Source organism: Plecotus auritus (genome assembly GCF_963455305.1).
Source record: "Plecotus auritus genome assembly, chromosome: X".
In the NCBI taxonomy this organism is placed as follows: domain Eukaryota; kingdom Metazoa; phylum Chordata; class Mammalia; order Chiroptera; family Vespertilionidae; genus Plecotus; species Plecotus auritus.
The window spans coordinates 129,511,218-129,527,335 of record NC_137784.1 but is presented as its reverse complement, the minus strand read 5'-3'; the positions used below and the strand labels follow the sequence as shown (position 1 = coordinate 129,527,335).

At 41.3% G+C, this 16,118-nt stretch overlaps 1 pseudogene across 1 annotated transcript; it reads left to right on the top strand.

Annotated features, from left to right (window-relative positions):
- Positions 1-9,038: 9,038 nt before the first annotated feature.
- LOC308239360 (pre-mRNA-splicing factor 38A-like) lies at positions 9,039-10,521 on the top strand (annotated as a pseudogene). Its single transcript has 2 exons — positions 9,039-9,636; positions 10,248-10,521. The product of its transcript is annotated as a pre-mRNA-splicing factor 38A-like (transcript).
- The last annotated feature ends 5,597 nt before the right edge of the window (positions 10,522-16,118 follow it).

Below are 16,118 nucleotides of genomic sequence, written 5' to 3'. Positions count from 1 at the left end.
TTGTCACTTCGAGAATGTTATGTAAGTGGAATCACAGTATGCCACCTTTAAAGACTGGCTTTTTCACTCAGTGTAATAACCTTGAGACCCATCCAGGTTGGTGTGTGTATCAGTAGTTTGTTTCTTTTTTTTTTTTAATATATTTTATTGATATTTTACAGAGAGGAAGGGAGAGGGATAGAGAGCTAGAAACATCGATGAGAGAGAAACATCGATCAGCTGCCTCCTGCACACCCCCCACTGGGGATGTGCCCGCAACCACAGTACATGCCCTTGACCGGAATCGAACCTGGGACCCTTGAGTCCGCAGGCCGACGCTCTATCCACTGAGCCAAACCGGTTTCGGCAGTAGTTTGTTTCTTTTTATTGCTGAGTAGTTTTCCATTGTATGGGTATACCACATTTTCTTCATCCCTTCACCCAGTGAGTGGCATTTTGGGTTGTTTCCAGCTTTTGACTATTACAAATAAAACTGTTGTGAGCATTCATGTGAACATAAGATTTCATTTCTCTGGGAATAAATATACTTAAGTGAGTTTGCTGGGTCATATGGTATGTGTGTTTAAGAAGAAATGGCCCTAACCGGTTTGGCTCAGTGGATAGAGCATCGGCCTGCAGACTCCAGGGTCCCAGGTTCGATTCCAGTCAAGGGCATGTACCTTGGTTGCGGGCACATCCCCAGTAGGAGGTGTGCAGGAGGCAGCTGATCGATGTTTCTCTCTCATCGATGTTTCTAACACTCTGTCCCTCTCCCTTCCTCTCTGTAAAAAATCAATAAAATATATATAAAAAACATTTTAAAAAAGAAGAAGAAATGGCCAGCCCTAGCTGGTTTGGCTGAGTGGATAGAGCGTCGGCCTGTGGACCCTGGACTGTAAGGGTCCCAGGTTCGATTCCGGTCAAGGGTAGGCTCCTCCCCAGCCTGGACCCTGGTCGGGGCTTGTGCAGGAAACAACCAATCGATGTGTTTCTCTCACATTGATATTTCTCTCTGTCTTTCCCTCTTACTTCCACTCTCTAAAAACCAAAGGACTTTTATGCATGCATTAGGGCCTAACCAATGGACACAGACAACAGGGGGTGAGGGCATGAGTGGGGGGGATGGGGGGGTAATGGGGGAATAAGGACACATATGTAACACCTTAATCAATAAAGAAATTTTTAAAAAACAATGGAAAAATATCCTCGGGTGAGGATTAAAAAGGAAGGAGAAGAAGAAGAAGAAGAAGGAGGAGGAGGAGGAGGAGGAGGAGGAGGAGGAGGAGGAGGAAGAAATGGCCAAAATGTTTTCTGAAGTGGCTATACCATTTTACATTCCCACCAGCAATGTGTAGTGATCCAGCTTCTCCATATCTTCAGCATTTAGTGTTATTGCATTTTATTTTGTATTATTTTTATTTTAGCTATCCTAGTGAGTGTGTATTGATGTCTCATTGTGATTTTGATGTGTGTTTTCCTAATGACTAATGATAGTGAACATCTTTTCATGTGTCTGTTTGCCATCTGTATTTCCTCTTTGGTGAAATGTCAGTTTAAATCTCTTTGACCACTTTAATTGTTTGCTTTCTTACTGCTGAGTTTAGAGAACTCTTTATATATTCTGGATAAAAGTCCTTTCTCAGATTTGTGATTTGTAAATATTTTCTCCTATTCTGTGGCTTGTCTTTTTTTTAAAATATATTTTATTGATTTTTTACAGAGAGGAAGGGAGAGGGATAGAGAGTTAGAAACATCGATGAGAGAGAAACATCGATCAGCTGCCTCCTGCACACCCCCTACTGGGGATGTGCCCCCAACCAAGATACGTGCCCTTGACTGGAATCGAACCTGGGACCTTTTCGTCCGCAGGCTGACGCTCTATCCACTGAGCCAAACCAGTTTCGGCGTGTGGCTTGTCTTTTTATTCTCTCTTTTTTTTTTAATTTCTTTATTGATTAAGGTATCACATATTTGTGCTCATCCCCCCCATTCCCCTCCCGAACCCTTCCCCACGCATGCCCCCACCCCCCTGTTGTCAGTGACCACTGGTTAGGCTTATATGCATGCATACAAGTCCTTTGGTTGATTTCTCCCCCTTACCCCCACCCTCTCCTACCTTCCCTGAGGTTTGACAGTCTGATCGATGCTTCCCTGTCTCCGGGTCTGTTTTTGTTCATCAGTTTATGTTGTTCATTATTTCCCCTAGATGAGTGAGATCATGTGATACTAGAAATACATTTATAAGAACCGAAAATGGGACAAGCAATAATGGTTATGCTGAGAGGCAAATGAATCAGTCTGTAGTAAGTTTCTTTCTGGGCCAACAGTTCTTTTGAGTCCCAATTTCAATGTCAAACAGTTCCTTATGTGTACATGTCAGCAATGATATTTCAGTTCTGGATGGTGGACAAATGGTGGTAATGCAGGTCCGACCCTCTCTGGTTTGGTCCTGGGCAACCTGCAGCGATGCACAGTTGCTGACTGCTGGTATGGCAAGGCGTCGTCAGTGTCTTCCATCTCTAGACTGTTTCTCTTTTGTCTTCATGGCTGGAGCAGTCCTGTCAATTCCTCTCTGTTGCAGGAATCCACATGGGCTTGGAGTTGTTTTCTGAAAATATACAAACATATTCTTGACCAAAAGTTAATAAAGAAATCTTTTCTATAAATTTGACTTGGGATCCTTTTTCATTTTTTTGCCCAAACGATTTTCCTTTAGCTTGTTTTGACATTTTTATTCACTTAATAGTAACTTTTGGAGAGCAAACATTTAAAATTTTGAAGTCAAATTTATCAATTTGTTAATGGTTATGGTTTTGATGTCATGTCTAAGAATCCTGAGGCAAAGATTTTCTTCTAAAAGTTGTATAGTTTTACATTTAGACTTATAATTCATTTGGAGTCTATTTTTGCACAAATTGGGGCCTAGTGGGTGGGGAGAGGGCACCTCCACATTCAGATAGGTTGTGATTGTCAATAGGGCTTCACCTTCCAGTGGCTTCAATACCATGTGGGGAGGAGACATGGCTTACTTTGTCCTGTTCACCTGCAATAGAACGGGTTATGTCAAAAGGGTTCTGTCCTGCAGAGCTGCCCTTTCCCCAATTCTAGAGAGAACTGGTCAGAAAGAATGGGCTTTCAGTAAGCCTCCTTTTGTCAGCATTTCTGGGTTGTAGACTGTCCTAGCACCTAAGCTATGAGGCAAAACAGACAAACGTCCAGAGAATTAGGTCACCCCTTGAGTCCTGAGGTCCCTCTTCAGTCCTGCCTCTTTTCTCCCTCTGTCTTCTGAAAACTATGTATTTTGTCCTGGTTTTCCATTGTAATTAGCAGGAGGAATAGGGTGGAATGCATTTACTCCATCTGGCCTGAGCCTGGAGACCCACACTTAAGTCTTTAATTCACATGGAATTTATTTTTGTGTATGGTGAGAGGTAGAGATCCAATTCCATTTTTTCAAAATACATAATCAGTTGTTTTGTTACCATTTTGAAAATACTCCTATCCCTCCCTCCTTCTCTCTCAATAATCTATAAAGACAGCTCTGATATCTGGTACGGTCCAGCCCCTCCTTCAGATATGCCTCGGTTTTTCTTGGAAATTTGTTTTCTCAACAAAGTTTGAATCTGTTTGCCAAGTTACATGAATAATGTGTTGGGATTTTTATTAGAAATGCATTGAATCTGCAGATTATTTTGAAAGAGATAGCCATCCTTACATTGTTGAGGTTTACAAACTATGAATGTGGTATATTTCTTAATTTATTTAGGCTTTCTCTAATTCCCTTGCACATCTCTTATTAAATTTATTCCTATTTACTTTAAAATTTTGATTCTAGGAAATTTTGAAGAGCTTAGAAAATTGGAAAATTATTGGCACTGATTAAAGTGTTCAGTAAAATGGACACAGACTACATACACAAAAAGCCAAAGCTTGCTTATAATCTGACAATAATTTGTTTGAACACATAATAGAAAAATAAGCTCCCATTCACAATAATATAAAATATACAGGGATGAATCTAACTCAGTGGTTCTCAACCTTTCTAATGCCGCGACCCTTTAATACAGTTCCTCATGTTGTGGTGACCCCCAACCATAAAATTATTTTCGTTTCTACTTAACTGTAATTTTGCTACTGTTATGAATCGTAACGTAAGTATCTGTGTTTTCCGATGGTTTTAGGCGACCCTGCTAGCGGTTCTCAACCTGTGGGTCACGACCTACAGGTTGAAAACCGCTGCTGTAGAGCCTAAGACCATCAGAAAACACAGATATTTACATTACGATTCATTAACAGTAGCAAAATTACAGTTAAGTAGAAACGAAAATAATTTTATGGTTGGGGGTCACCACAACATGAGGAACTGTATTAAAGGGTCATGGCATTAGAAAGGTTGAGAACCACTGATCTAACTGGACAGGTGTAGTTGGCATTAAACATGTACAAAAAGCATCACAGATCATGGAACACTAGTGAAAATACTATCACTAGTCAACAAGAAAAATACTGACCTCCAGGAAGAAAGTGAGTAAAATGGTTGAATAGAATAATTACACAAAAAGTAATGTAAATGAATAGTAAACATTGAAAAAATCCAACTTCACTTGCAAAGAGATTAAAATGAGATATTTTCATCTATAAGTCTGGAAAATAGTTCAAAGATTGTTTCTTCACAGTGCGACATGGGAAGGGAAACAGCTGTCCCTCTATTGCTGATGGAGTACACTTGGCCACGTATATCAAACAGTTCTCTTTCTATTCATTTGTTCCAAGGATGTCATCAGACTAGCATACCTCACTTTCCTCAGCTGCAAAATGGGAATTATAGTGCCTTCCTCAGACAGTAATGAGACAGTTATGAGCAGTAATGAGACAATTCCCTTAGGGCTGCTAACCTGTATGATTTGTGGGGGAAACTTGAAAAAGTTGCTCCCACTCTGCAGATAAACTGTGCCTATTCCAGGCAGATGTTCAGCACTTAGCAAACAGACAGGGCCTTTGTGCAAAGAAAAAGACGCCCCTTTCTCCAGGTGGATGCAATCCTGCACTAGGGTACTTTGCCTTCAGAGTGGAAGTGGAATTGATAGCCAGCTGGCTGGCGCCTTTGTTCAGCACAACTATACAGTGGCCCTGAATCTACCTATGTTTTAGCAAAATGCATAGCACTTAATGATCATTAAATATCATCTATTAGTATGTTCAAATACATTCAACACAGTGGTATTATAATGGTGAGAAATTTAAAACACTCAAATGTTTAATAATATGGGAATATTTATATAGTTTGGCACATTTATATAATGGGGCTGTTTTAATCCACATTTTTAAAGACTATTGAATAATATTGGGAAATTCTCAATAAGTATCAAGTTTAAAAAATGAAGATCCAAACTGGATAGTGAGTATAACCCCAATTTTGTCAAATCCAAGTACATTACATGTACATATATACCAAAATGTTTACAATGGTTCACACTGGTTGGAAGGGTTAGGGCTGACTTTTCTTTCAAATTTTACCCTTTCCCGTGGTTTTACAACTTGTTTGGAATGTGTATAGCACAGATCACTGTTACAAGCAGAAAAAAGTACTTTTATCCTCTTCCCTCCCGTATGTTTTCCTCTTGCTGTGGCCCTGGTCCTGCAGGAACTTTGCAAGGGTCCTGTCTAGGAGGACGACCTAGGCCAGAAACCGGAGGGGCCTGGTCTGCGACCGGGTCGGAGCCCTCCCTAACCTCACACAATCTAAGGACAGGACCACTTTTCACATTTCCATCCCAGGAAGATTACTGTGCTTTTGTAGAGCACCAGCGAAGCCTTGAATGGGACTACTGACTCTAGGGAAGTGAAGACTAGGTGGAGAGTGAGTAGCCACTGGGACATGGGAATCCAACAGGAGTGTGGATTCCCCCCTTCCGGGTTACTCTCCAGCTCCCCCCCCCCCCAAAAAAAGGAAGAACTAAAGACAACCCAGCTTTCTTATTTATTAGGGAACCAGGCACTCTGCAAAGTGGGTCGAGAAAAAGGTGGTTAAATGCAACAATCCCATCCCCAAATCTCTATGAACTAAAGCAGAATGCTCTGCTTAGGATATTATGAAAGACAGCTTTGGGGAAGAACAGAGGACTGGACTGGGGTAGCTGCCCAGGTATGTTAGTTAGACTGATTAAAGGAGCAATTTCCCAAAAACGGTTGGGTGGGTGGGCATAATGGTCCATCTCAAATGACAGAATTGAAAACAGAAGCAGTTAGCTTCTTCTCTATGGATTCATCAGAACAAAAAAGGCCTAGATAGCAGGCAATGGAATAAAGAAGACCTTCTGGAATCAGACTAGCTGGACTCACATCACCTCAGACTTACTAGCTGTGTGACCTTGGGCAGGATACTGAACCTCTCTGTGATTCTGCATTCTCATTTTTGAAATATGCAGAATAATAGAGACTCCCTACTTCTAGAATTGATATGAGAGTGATATGCACTCCTGCTGGTGGTAAAGTGTGAGTACAGAGCCTGTCCGGTGATAGGGGCACGATTGATGGGGGGGGGGGGTTGTACTAGGGCAGAGTGCCCTCTTCCTCCCCACCACCCAAGGCTAGTTTCCAGCACCTTGATCCCAATGTTTCCCATCAGAAACCAAGCATGGCTTTCTCATCTCACATCTGAATAGGGTGGCTCAGAGCAGACTCATGGGTCAGGCAGAAAACCTAGTGGTTTGGAGATGCAAGCTGTTAACGTAAAAACATTCAAACCTGTAAAGAATTTTGTGAGTTTATTTGAGCCAAACTATCGACAATTGCCAGGAAGCAGAATCTCAATGGATTAGGATAATGCTCTGGAGAATGGCAGTTTTCCACCTATTTTTATACGTTACAATCAAAGGAGGAGACGTAGGTGGGTTATATGAAATCCATTGGTGATAGATTTAGGGAGGTGGGAGAAAGCAAAGCAGGGAAATCTCTGGGATTGAATAGAAAGTTAAATGATAGACACATACTTCTTTTACTTAGGTGAGGATAGTTAACAGTCAACAATTAACATGATAATAATAACAATGAAGGAATTTGTGGTATCTGTCCTGGCACCCAGGGCATTTGGTTGTGCCCTGAGGGAATCTGGAAAAAAGGGAAGTCACAAGTTATCTTGACATTTCGATAATATGTTATCATAGATGCAAAAAAACAATAGGCTCAGTTAAGGTAAAGATTGACCTTGTCAGGGAAGATACCGGCCTAGGAGGTGACTACCCACCACACCTGCTTTTAGTTAAAGTTTAATTTCAGATCATCCTTGTGGTTACTTGAGGTCTTAGCAGGAGTCCTCAAACTTTTTAAACAGGGGGCCAGTTCACTGTCCCTCAGACCGTTGGAGGGCTGGACTATAGTTTTAAAAAAAAAAACTATGAACAAATTCCTATGCGCACTGCGGGCCCGGGATGAGTCGGCTGCTAAGCAGGACAGGCAGCGGCACCCGGCGGGCCAGATCAATGTCCTCGGCGGGCCGCATGTGGCCCACGGGCTGTAGTTTGAGGACGCCTGTCTTAGAGTTTGCAAGACTGCCACACAGGCCTTCCCTGAGCTTGTCAGGTTAGCATGTGGCTCCTGTTCATCCACAAAGCCTTGGGTTCTAGGTCCAGCCCTGCCACACTCTTTTTTTCCTATTTCTTTGGCAGAAACAGCTACAATCTGCTCATCTCCCAAATGAGGATAATCACCTCTGCCTTTCAGCCCTCATGGACTGCTATGATGATTGAATGAGATAATGGAAGGGACATAATTTGGCAAAGGAGAGGTATTTAGTCTCTGAAAGGCTTAGTGAATATTTTTGCATAAAAACTGCCTCAATTTTGTACTCAAAGGGTATTTTTTCTGTATAATCTCTCCCAGGGTGCTGAACTGGTTCTGAAGCACTGTAATAACCAGTCACGTGGCCTTGCAATGATCTCAAATTGATTTTTTCTTTTCCCCCCTTATTTTTATTGTTGACACTGTGGACAAAAAGGGGCCACATGCTAACCTAACTCAGAGAAGGCCTGCAAACTCATAGACCTAAAATAACCACAAAGGATGGTCTGAAATTAAACTTTTTAAATAAAAAAAGCAGTTTATAGTGGGCAGTCATGTCCTAGGCCAGTATCTTCCCTGACAAAGATCAACTTTGATCATTACTGAGCATATTGTCTTTTTGTAACTTCTTTTATTTCTGGACCCCTCGAGGCACAACAAATGGCACTAGGGCCGCAGACCAGAAATTCCCTCATTGTTATTGTTATCATGTTAATTTGACTGTTAACTGTTCTATGTCCACCTTTGTAAAAGAAGCATGTGTCCATCATTTTACTTTTTTATCCAATCTCAGAGGTTTCCCTGCTTTCCTTTCTCCCATCTCCCTAATATATCACCAGTGGATTTCACCTAACCCACTTATGTCTCCTCCTTTGATGGTAATTTATAAAAATAGATGAAAAAAACCACCATTCTCTGGAGCACTATCTCAATACGTTGAGATTCTGCTTCCTGGCAATTGTCGACAATTTGGCTCAAATAAACTCACAAAAATTATTTACAGGTTTGAATGTGTGTTGGTTTTTCTTTTATGTTATGGTGCATAATGGAGTGCAAGAATGTGCCTCACACAATATGACTATATTACGATAATTCATATAAAGAGATTAGTACAGTGCCTGGCACATAGTAAGTGCTCAGTAAATGTTCATTGCTGTGAATGAATGATGAATTCGGCCACATAAATGTTTAAGAGAAATCTGGCTCTGCACAAAGACAACAAGCTTGTGAGGGTGGGAAACGTTGGTGGCAGCTCAGTAGGTAGTGGATTTCACCATAACTCACCTTGGGGGTGGGGTCTCGGTGGGGGTGGAGTGAGGGGCGGAGTATGTGCCTTTGAGATGAGATAAATGGGGACCAGGAAATTTACAAAATCAATCCATCTGGACTTGGCTTGGTATCTCTGTGGGCTGGAGAGTCGTTTAGATACGCGGAGGTTGTGGTCCAATTCCCAGTCAGGGCACATCCATGAATGCCTAAAGTGGAACCAGGTTCTAAAAATGTCGAACTGCACGGTAAAGGATGCGGATAGCATCCACGGCACCAACCCTCAATATCTGTTGGAGAAGATCATTTGGACTCGAATCTATGAGTCCAAGTACTGGAAAGAGGAGTGCTTTGGACTGATGGCTGAATTGGTAGTCGATAAAGCAATGGAGTTAAGATTTGTGGGTAGCATCTATGGTGTCAACCTAAGGCCAACTCCCTTTCTGTTTTTGACCTTGAAGTTGCTGCAGATTCAACTGGAGGATAGCATTGTTGAGTTTATAAAAAATGAAGATTTCAAATACATTTGCATGTTGGGAGTATTTTACATGAGGCTGACAGGCACTGCAATTGATTACTACAAATTCTTGGGGTCTCTGAACAATGACTATAGAAAAATTAAGAGCCAGAACCGAAATGAGGAGTTTGAACTGATGCAGGTAGACTAATTCATTGATGAGTTACTGCACAGTGAGAAAGTCTGCGATATCATTCTGCCCCAGCTACAGAAACGCCATGTGCTAGAGAAAACTGACCCATTGGCACCTCGGGTTAGTGCTCTAGAACAGGACATGGATGAGACATGAGTGAAGAGGATGGGAAGTTGCAGAGGTGTCAGGGGCAGAAATAGAATATTGGGGACTAGCTACAATTATAAGAAATATTAATCATGCTCTGTTAACCATGATGGTGCTGTTCTGATTAGAGAAAGCACATTCTAACCTGGCTGAGAGTTGTACACCCTGGGACATAGGAGCTAACATTGGAATGCAGTCTATCCTCCTTTCCTGAGAACTGCCTATCATTATGGAAATATTTACAACCTCATAGCGGAAACAGTCTAGTCCTGGAGGCATCCGCTCTTTACCACCCTCAGCCCCTATTGCCTATTATCTGGTCCCGGAGCGCAAGGAGGTGCCTAGAGGCACCCGCCCTCTGTGACACCCACCCCAGCCCGCATGACTTGTAACCTGTAATGATTATAGTGTGCCTACTTTCTCATGCCTGTAATTCCTACTTTCCCAGGTAACCTTTGCCCTTCTACCCAATATAAGCAGCTAGCTTATGGGGAGAGGTGGAGCAAATTTTTGTGGATGACCTACTGCTCTCCCATACTGCCAGCAGTATTGGAATGAACACTCATGTATGATTCAACCCTGTCTCTGCTTAATTGGATGAATTAGTGATAAGCAGCCCAGACCCCTTGGTTGTTGGTTATAGAGGGTACCATCACCTGATCACCACTGGAGAAGCTACCGAGACTTGGACAAGCCCTGTCACTCTCCCACACTGTGCTACAGGAGAAGGAAGAGCTGGTCTCCTGGAAGGCTGAGTAGGTTTCACAAGAGGAGGAGCCCCTCCCCTCACTGCCTAGAGAAGCATCAGAGCAAGAGTCCAAGACCTCACAGATCCTCTTAGTCACAGACACAGGGGCCACTCAAAATCTCCAAAAAATCTATGAAAAGCCACAAGAAAAACTGGAGAGGAAAGGAGTAATGGAATCAGATTGGGGTTAGTCCAAATGGCCTGCAGATATGAAGTCATCTCTCTATGTGGAAGGATTAAGATCTATTCCTGAAGCAGCTATGGAGAATACTTTAGGGGTGTTTTCTTTTTTCCCTAAAAGAATCCACATTTTTTCTTATTAAATGAAAGAGGTACTGAAAAAAATGTCCATTGCTGTTTCTCTTTACTTTCTTCAACTTCCTTGATTTTCTCTTTCTTAATTGAAAAAGGGTGTTTTCTGGTTCTCAAAACTGCCTGGTGCTGGCACAAGAACAGACATATAGACCAATGGAACAGAACAGAGAACCCAGAAATCGACCAAAGCCATTATGCTCAATTAATATTTGACAAAGGAGGCAATAGTATACAATGGAGTCAGGGCAGTCTCTTCAATAAATGGTGTTGGGAAAATTGAACAGATACATGCAAAAAAATGAAACTAGACCACCAACTTACACCATACACAAAAATAAACTCAAAATGGATAAAAGACTTAAACGTAAGATGGGAAACCATAAAGATCTTAGAAGAATCCATAGGCAGCAAAATATCAGACATACGTTGTAGCAATATCTTTACTGATACAGCTCCCAGGGCAATGGAAACTAAGGAGAAAATAAACAAATGGGACTACGTCAAAATAAAAAGCTTCTGTACAGCAAAAGAAACCATCAATAAAACAACAAGAAAGCCCACTGCATGGGAAAACATATTTGCCAATGTTATATGTCTAATCTCTAAAATTTATAGGGAACCCATACATCTTAACAAAAGAAAGATAAATGATCCAATCAAAAATGGTCAAAGGACCAAAGTCAATAATCATGTGAGAGATGCAAATCAAAACAACAATGAGATACCATCTCACACCTGTCAGAATGGCTATCATCAATAAATCGACAAACGACAAGTGCTGGCGAGATGTGGAGAAAAAGGAACCCTCATGCACTGCTGGTGGGAATGCAGACTGGTGCAGCCACTGTGGAGAACAGTATGGCATTTCCTCAAAAAACTAAAAATGGAACTCCCATTTGCCCCAGTGGTCCCACTTCTAGGAATATATCCTAAGAAACTAGAAACACCAATCAGAAAGGACATATACACACCTATGTTCATAGCAGCACAATTTACAATAGCTAAGATTTGGAAACAGCCTAGGTGCCTGTCAGCAGATGAGTGAATTAAAAAACGGTGGTACATCTACACAATGGAATACTACGCTGCAGTGAAAAAGAAAGAATTCTTATCCTTCGAAACAGCATGGAGGGACCTAGATAGCATTATGCTAAGTGAAATAAGCCAGTCAGAGAAAGATAAATATCACATGATCTCACTCATATGTGGGATATAATGAACAACATAAACTGGTGAACAAAAATAGAGCCAGAGACAGGAGCATCGAACAGCCTGTCAAACGTCAGAGGGAAAGCAGGTGAGGGGGCGGGTAAGAGATCAACCAAAGGACTTGTATCCATGCATATAAGCATAACTAATGGACACAGATACCAGGGGGTTGAGGGCATGTGCTGGGGGGTGGGGATGGCCAGGGAGAGGTCAATGGGGGGGGGGGGGAAGGAGACATATGTCAATAAAGAATTTTTTTTAAAAAGGAAAGAAAAAGGGTGTTTTCTTTTTCAGAACCAAAAGTTTGTTGCATTCAGCCTTTATTTGTACCCTAAATCTCTCTGTCCACGAAATTATCTGGGCCAGGGGCCTTCCTTTCTTGCCCTACCTTCTGTTCCACCAGGAACCCATATAGTCAAACAGATGGAGAGTCTAATCCACATCTGCAATGGGGATACTAATCCCTCCCCAGAGGCCCCACAGGACTGCACTGCCCTCTCCCTAGGCTGCCAGAAGGATAAACTAAGATATGGTAGTGTGGGGCACTGAGTGCAAAGTCACGAAGGACAAAATGTGACAGAAGTAGGCAATGCAGCTATTCAACCAGAGTGTGGCGCTCTGCTCTCTTCCTCTCATTTGATCAAAATTGTTTTTGGACCAGTATTTCTGTTTTGCCCTTTTATGTTCTACAATTTCATTGACATCTTCTAAAATAATTACTATGGACAGCTTCCTTTGAAGACATTTTTCTTCAGTGAAATCCTGGGGCCAACAGTGTAAGCTTTCTTTCTGGGCCTCCTTTTCCCAGTGGCTCTTTAACTGTAGTTTATGTCTGGTGTCTTTCCCATGTAAGTAAAGGGCCTTTGCTATTATAAAACAGGAAGGCATCTCACTCCAGGGACCACCTGAGTGACGTATATCATGGTACAGATTCATTGGGTGGTACTTTTCCAACAATCTCTGTTTCCAGAGGCAGACGCACAGCCCCTAGTACCTCTCCACAACACAGGCAATGGTACATGGAGAAACATGAACTGCTTTCCAGATATTCATTTCCTGGGTGGGGCCATCATGGGCACAGAGCCTGTCCTCAAGCCACCACTTTTAGCCGCTACCAGTCATCTGCAACTGTCTCAACAAGTTTTCTAGTGTTTTAAATTAATCGTCTGTGTGGAATTCTGACTTGGCAGACAGCAAACAGATAGAATACTGCTCATTTTTTTTATGGAACTTGGTGTCTCAAACCTCAGGCACATTGAGTGATGGCACTTGTTTGATATAGAGACTTAGATATTTTATTTAACAAACACTTAGAGCACTTACTCTGAGCAGGAACTGTTCTGGATGCTTTCCAGTCATGAGTCATCCACTGAATCTGAGTTACCCTAATCCTGGAGAGGGGAGCCCAGTGATACTTGATTGGAAAATAACAACTTTATGAGGAAGCCCCGAGGCTCAGAGCAGAGAAGTCATCAGTGGTGGAACATCTGACTCCAGATTCCATGCTCTTAGCCATTGTCAAAGGGCACCTGCGAGGCACCTAGAGATCAGACCCCAAGAGCTACCACAGGGAAGCCTCATCTTGGCATCTACCAAGACCTGCAGATGTGGACAAAGTCTGCCTATGAAAGGCACCCAGTAAATGCTTGTGGAATGCATTAGGACATCTGCCATTATCCTAGGCATGGAGGAATGTTGAAGTATAGAAGGTCCAAGCTAAAAGGACCTTTAGATATCATCTAATTCACTTCTGCCAATTACAGATGTAAAGATGGAGGCCTGACACAGGAAGGGACTTGCCCATAGACATTTATTATGTGCAAGGCACTTATTATGTGTAAGGGACTTACTCTTTCAGAGCTCATAGTCATAGAACCAAGGACAAACACTAAGCAGGACTTAAGTGATAAAGCTATAATACTCAATGATTAAATGTTACACTTGCAGACAAAGTTGAAATACAAACCTCTAGATAATAAAGTGTATCATCCCCAAGATGAAATCTGGCCCCAGGGGCTGCAGTGGATAGAACACAAAGCAAACACTGATTTAAAGACAGTGAAGTGCATGTTGGTGGGAATTCAGGTTGGTGCAGCCACTTATGGAAAACATTATGGAAGTTCCTCAAAAAATAAAAAAAATGGAACTGCCTTATGACTCAACAATTCCACTTCTGGAACTAGCTAGAGCTCCAAAGAAACCCAAAACATTAATTCAAAAGAATATATGTACCCTTATATTCATTGCAGTGTTATTCACAATAGCCAAAGTATGGAAGCAACCCATGTGCCCATCAATAGACAAGTGGATAAAAGAGCTTGTGGTACATATATACAATGGAATATTTACTCGGCCATAAAAAGGAATAACATCTTATCATTTGTGACAGCATGGATGGATCAAGAGGTTATTGCATTAAGTGAAATAAGTCAATCAGAGAAAGACAAATACTGTGTGATTTCACTTTTATGTGAAATCTAAAGCACAAAATAAATGAAAAAACAAAACAGAAAATGACTCATAGATACAGAGAACAGACTGATGGCTGCTAAAGGAAAGGGTGGTTGGTGTTAGGGTGAAAAAGGTGAAGGGATTCAGAAATACAGATTGGTAGTTACAAAATAGTCATGGGGAGGTAAAGTACAGCATAAGAAATATAGTCATTAATATTGTAAAACTATGTACAGTGCCAGGGGAAAACTTTGTAAAGTATATGATTGATTGTCTAAACACTATGCTATACACCTGAAATTAATACAAAATAACATTGAAAGTAAACTGTAATAGAAAAATGAAATTTAAAAAGAGTCAAAAAAAGAAAATTTAAAAAAAGAAATTTAAGATGGTGAGCCCAGCTGGCATGGGTCAGTGGTTGAGTGTTGATCTATGAACCAGAAGGTCATGGTTCAATTCCCGGTCAGGGCACATGCCCGGGTTGCGGGCTCAATCCCCAGTGTGGGGCATGCAGGAGGCAGCCGATCAATGATTCTCTCTCATCATTAATGTTTCTCTCTCTCTCCCTTCCTCTCTGAAATTAATAAAAAGTTTAAAAAGATGGTAAAGTGCACAAATTATAGTGTGTTCTTGTCTGTACTGAATCCACATATGTGAAAGAACAGAGAGAAAAATATATTTACCCATACATAGGCTTGCTTGGAAATAAGAATTGCACCCAAAACTGAAAAATTACCAGAATATAGATAACAGGCAGGAGCTACAGAGAGACTACGGAACATTCTACCACAGAAAGGTGGTGGAATTATGTCTTTTTCTTACTTCTGTTTTTCTGTTTACTGTCCACATTTTACATAATTAGCATGTATACATTTATGATGGAAAAGTAAGTTTTGTCCTTAAAATAGTCTTTGTAAATAGTAAAAGAAAGAAAAAAAGGAAGAAAAGGAAAGTGAATCATGATCAGATTTACTGGGTCATAAACTTATCTCTGTCACCACTCCCTGCTGGCCTTGAATCATGGGTCTCCTTTTCTTCCTTTATAGAAGGCAAGGACACTGGGCCATCTTACAGCAAGCTTCTGGTGGTCATATCCTGAGGACAGGTCATTTGGGTGTGAGTGAGGGAGAGTTTTAAAGGGGGTTTGTCCTGCCTCTAGGCAAGAGATTCAAATGTGATTTGTTTTGTTGCCATAATTGTTGTTATGATTGATTTTGTTTGTTTCTAGTTTTATTGTTGTTTTCCCTCAATGTCACTGGAGGTTCAGCTAGAACTTCTGCTCTGACACTGACCTTCTCTCCAAGCCTGGAGCCTTGGACTGTATAAGCCACCAGAAATCCCAAAGCCCCTAGAACTCTTTTATTTAATCATGGAGTAAGTCGGTCTTTCTTGTGGACCTCATCAACCCCAACAACTCTCTAGAATCAAAGATATCTCTCAAGTAGAAGAAACCCCAAATCCACATGAAAGTTAAAGTTAACAAACAAAATTGCTTTTCACCTTCCCTTCCTTCCTTCCTTTCTTCTTTTCCTTTTTTCCCCTATTTTTTTCAAGGAAACATTTTCTTTCATTTCCATTATACAAGCAATACATTATCATTGTAGAGCAATCAGAAAAAAAGATTTGAGTTTATCTGTATGGGGTAATAATATGCAGCTATTGAAGGGCATGCATACTTTTTAAGCTTAGGTAAATCTATATGTATTGACATAGAACTATGCCCATGACATATTGTTTAGTGAAAAAAAGCAAGTTACAGCACAGTGTATATAGTGTGATCCCATTTGTAT